Here is a 5018-nt window from a genome sequence, read left to right on the forward strand (position 1 = left end):
AAAAAAAAATCTAAAAAAAAACACCTAGGGGCACCTGGGTGGCTCATTCAGTTAAGCAACCAACTCTTTGACTCTTGGTCTAGGCTCAGGTCATGATCTCATGGTTTTATAAGTTCGAAGCCCATGTTGGGCTCTGTGCTGACAGTGCAGAGTCTGCTTGGGATTTTTTTTTTCTCTCTCTCTCTCTCTGCCCCTGCCTTACTTGCACTGTCTTTGTCTCTCTCAAAATAAATGTTTTTTTTTTTTCAATGTTTATTAATTTTTGGGACAGAGACAGACAGAGCATGAACGGGGGAGGGGCAGAGAGAGAGGGAGACACAGAATCGGAAACAGGCTCCAGGCTCTGAGCCATCAGCCCAGAGCCCGACGCGGGGCTCGAACTCACGGACCGCGAGATCGTGACCTGGCTGAAGTCGGACGCTTAACCGACTGCGCCACCCAGGCGCCCCTCAAAATAAATGAGTTTTAAAAAAAACCTAGGCTATCGAATATGTGGGCATAGAAGGGTTAATGGTATATCTTCATTATCTTTTTAATATCCATGGGATCTGTAATGATGTCCCCTCCTTCATTTCTGATATTAGTAATTTGTGTCCTTTCTCTTTCTTCCTAGTTAGCCCAGCTAGAGGCTTATTGATTTCACTGAGCTTTTCAATGAACTAACTTTTGGTTTTATTGATTTCCTATAATATCTTCTTTTCAATTTAAGGTGGCTCAGTTGGTTGAGTGTCTGACTTTGGCTCAGGTCATGATCTCGCAGTCCATGGGTTCAAGCCCCACTTTGGGCTCTGTGCTGACAGCTCAGTCTGGAGCCTACTTCAGATTCTATGTTTTCCTCTCTCTCTCTCAAAAATAAATAAACATTAAAAAATATTTTTTAAAATATCTACTTTTCATTTTAATTGATTTCTACTGTAGTTCTTATTTCTTTTCTTCTGCTTACTTTGATTTTTTTAATGTTTCTTTTGCCGGGGGGTTGGGGAGGAATGTGAGTGGGGGAGGGGCAGAGAGAGACGGAGACACAGAATTTGAAACTGGCTCCAGGCTCCGAGCTGTCAGCACAGAGCCCGACACTGGGCTCGAACTCACAAGCTGTGACCTCATGACCTGAGCCAAAGTCAGACGCTCAACTGACTGAGCCACCCAGGTGCCCCTCTTCTGCTTACTTTGGATTTAATTTGCTTTTCTCTTTCCAGGTTTCTAACATGGAACCTAGATTATAGATTAGACTTTATTTTTTAATTTATGCATTCAAGGCTATAAATTTTTCTCTAAGCAGTTTTTGCTGCATCCTAGAAATTTCGATAAGTTGCATTTTCATTCCCCTTCAAAATATTTTTAAATTTCTCTTGAGATTTCTTCTTTCACTCATGTGTTATTCAATCTCCATGTATTGTAGGATTTTCCAGTTATCTTCCTGTTATTGATTTCTATGTTAATTCCACTGTGATCTGAGATAACATATATAATTTTTATTCTTTTAAATTTAAGGTATTTTTTATGACTGAGAATGTGATCATTCTTGGTGCATTCACCATGTGATCACCATGTGATCTTCAGAAGAATGTGTACTCTGCTATTGTCTGGTGAAGTAGTCTATTGATGTCAATTATATCCAGTTGAAAGATGGTAGAGTTCAACTGTGTCCTTCCTGATTTTCTGCCTGCTGGATCTGTCCATTTCTGATAAAGGTGTTCAAATTTCCAACTGTCATTGTGGATTCATCTATTTCTCCATGCAACTGTATCCATCATGAATTTTGATACTCTGTTGTTAGGCACATTAAAAGTTAAAGATTATTATGTCTTCTAGGAAAATTGACCCTTTTACAATCATGGAATGCCAAGGAAAAATGAGAAAGATGGCAGAGTAGTAAGATCCTGAGGTCACCTCCTCCCATGAATCCACCATGGTTGTGAGTACACAAAGAAAAACTCTTTCTGAGAATGACCTGAAGACTAGCAGAACGGTTTTTCCACAGCTGAAGATATAAACAAAAAGCCACAGGGTAGGATGGGCAAAGACACTGTCTAATCAGGAACCAAACCCCTAGCATGGCAACCCATAAGCAAGAGGTATGTCACCTGCAAAGAGGTATTCCCTAAGGAGTAAGAATTCAAACTTCACATTGGGCAACCCCTGCCCTGGGGGATCTGAGCCAGATAGATTAGCTCCCATAACGTCTGTCTATGAAAATGAGTGGGGCTTACCTCCAGGAGAGCCAGAGGGCTAGCGGAAACCAAAACAGTACTCTTAAAGGCCTTGCACACAATTTCACTCACTTCAAGGCCCAACAAAGAGGTACCGGTGTGAAAAGAGCCTGGGCCAAAAGTGAAAATTTATTGACTGATTTAGAGCATGTGCCAGAGGGGCAGGGATCTATAGAAACTTTCTCTGGGCATGGAAGGACTGATAAGTGTCATTTTTTTGCCCTCTTTCAGTCTAGTTGCCCTAATGCTGATAAGCACCAGTTCTGACCATCTACATCTAAGTTGCTAGCACTACTCACGCCTCCAAAATGAGTTTTTGCCCTTCAATACCCAGCAGGCAGCCTCATCAGGGAACACTACCCCTCCAAGTAACTCCTGATCCAATGAACGAGGGCCACCTCAGCCCAACAGCACACCCTCAACAGTCAGGGGCCGGGATGGGGGAAAATCCCACCTACCAGCATGTCCACAACACCTGCAGCCATGTGTTGGAAGTGAGACACTCGGTGTAGGCTAACCCAGCCACCAGCACACCCACACCACTCATGGCCAGGTCTTACAGCCCACCAGTACACATGCTGTAGTCATGACCCAATCAATCACAACAGTAAGGCACATGCAGCCCATACAGGGAACACCACTGGAGTACCTGGTTCTTGTAACCAGAGAGAAATTGTACCTTCTACATAAGGCCACTACCTTTAAGACCACAAGACGTAGCTGACCTACCTAATACATAAAGACAAACACAGAGAGTCAGATAAAACGAGGAGACAGAGAAATATGTTCCAAACAGAAGAACAAGACAAAACCTCAGAAAAAGAACTAAAAAAAAAAAAAAAAAAAAAAAAAAAAAAAAGATAAGCAATCTACCTGACAAAGAGTTCAAAGTAATGGGGATAAAGATGCTTACCGAACTTGGGAGAAGAATGGATGAACTCAGTGAGAACTTCAGCAAAGAGATAGAAAACATAAAACAAACTAATCAGAGCTGAAGAATACAATAAGTTAAATTAAAAATACACTAGAGGAGTCAATAGTAGATTAGAGGATACAGAAGAATGAATCTAAAGACAGGGTAGTGGAAATCATTCAAGTGGAACAACAAAAAGAAAAAGGAATTTCTTAAATTAGGGTAGGTTAAGGGACTTCTATGACAACATCAAGGATACTAACATTTGCATTACAGGGGTCCAAGAAAGAGAAGAGAGAGAAAGAGACAGAAAACTTATTTGAAGAAATAATAGCTGAAAACTTCCCTAACTTGGAGAAGGAAACAGACATCCAGATTCAGAAGCCATCAAGAACCCCAAACAAAATGAACACCAAAAGATCCATGCCAAGATACATAATAATTAAAGTCACAAAAATTAAAGAGAGAATCCTAAGAGCAGCAAGAGAAAAGCAACTAGTTACATAGAAGGGATCACCCATAAAACTGTCAGCTGATTTTTCAGCAGAAAATTTGCAGGCCAGAAGGGAGTGACATGATATATTCAAAATGCCAAACAGAAAAAAAATCCCTACAGTCAAAACTATTTTACCCAGCAAGATCATCATTCAGAATTGAAGAAATAAAGGGTTCCCCAGACAAATACAAGTTAAAGGAGTTCATCACTGCTAAACTGGTCTTAGAAGAAATATTAAACGATTGTTTTAAGTCAAAAAGAAAAGGCCATACCACCAGAAGTAAGAAAATTATGAAAGAAAAAATTTCACTGGTAAAAGCAAACACATAGAGAATGTAGTAATCTTTTATAAAGCTAGTATGAAGGCTAAGAGACAAAAGTAGTAAAAACAACTATATCTGCAATAATTAGTTAAGGGATGCACAAAACCGTAAGATGTGAAACTTGATGTCAAATACAGAAAATGTGTTGTGAGGGAAGTAAAATTGTGCTTTTAGAATGTGTTTGACCTTAAATGACCATTAACAAAACAGATTGCTATAAACAAAGGATTTTGGGGCGCCTGGTGGCTCAGTCAGTTAAGCATCTTGACTCTTGTTTTTGGCTCAAGTCATGACCTTATGGTTCGTGTGTTCGAGCCCCACATCAGGCTCTGTGCTGTCAGTGCAGGGCCTGCTTGAGTGTCTCTCTCTCTGCCCTCTCCCCCTGTTCACACTTTCTCACTCTATCTCTCAAAAATAAATAAATAAACATTAAAAAATATTTTTTTATGTTTATTAATTTTTGACAGAGAGAGAGAGAGAGAGAGAGAGAGAGAGACAGAACATGAGCGGGGGAGGGGCAGAGAGAGAGGGAGATACAGAATCCGAAGCAGGCTCCAGGCTCTGAGCTGTCAGCACAGAGCCCAACGTGGGGCTCAAACTCACAGACCGCGAGATCGTGACCTGAGCCGAAATCAGACGCTCAACCGACTGAGCCACCCAGGTGCCCCAACAAACATTTTTTTAAAGGGTGCTATTTGCAAACATCATGGTAACCACAAATCAAAAACCTATAATAGAAACACAAAAAATAAAGAGAATCCAAGTATAACAATAAAAAAGTCATCAGATCACTAAAAAAGACAGCAAGAAAAGAAAGAATAGAGAAGAACTACAAAAACAACCAGAAAACAAAACAAAAACAACTATCAGTAATTACTTTCAATATAAATGTACTAAATCCTCCAATGAAAACACATAGGGTGATTACATGAATAAAAAAAAAAAAAAAAAGAAAAAAGAAAAAAAACCACTCATGTTTATGCTACCTAAAAGAGATTTACTTCAGGCACACACATAAGAGACTGAAAGTAAAGACATAGAAAAAGATATTCCAGGCAAGCAGAAATGAAAAAATA

This window comes from Lynx rufus, unplaced genomic scaffold, assembly GCF_022079265.1.
Source record: "Lynx rufus isolate CCGP_SWC_20201006 ecotype Redwood Valley unplaced genomic scaffold, mLynRuf1.p SCAF_1, whole genome shotgun sequence".
NCBI lineage: Eukaryota > Metazoa > Chordata > Mammalia > Carnivora > Felidae > Lynx > Lynx rufus.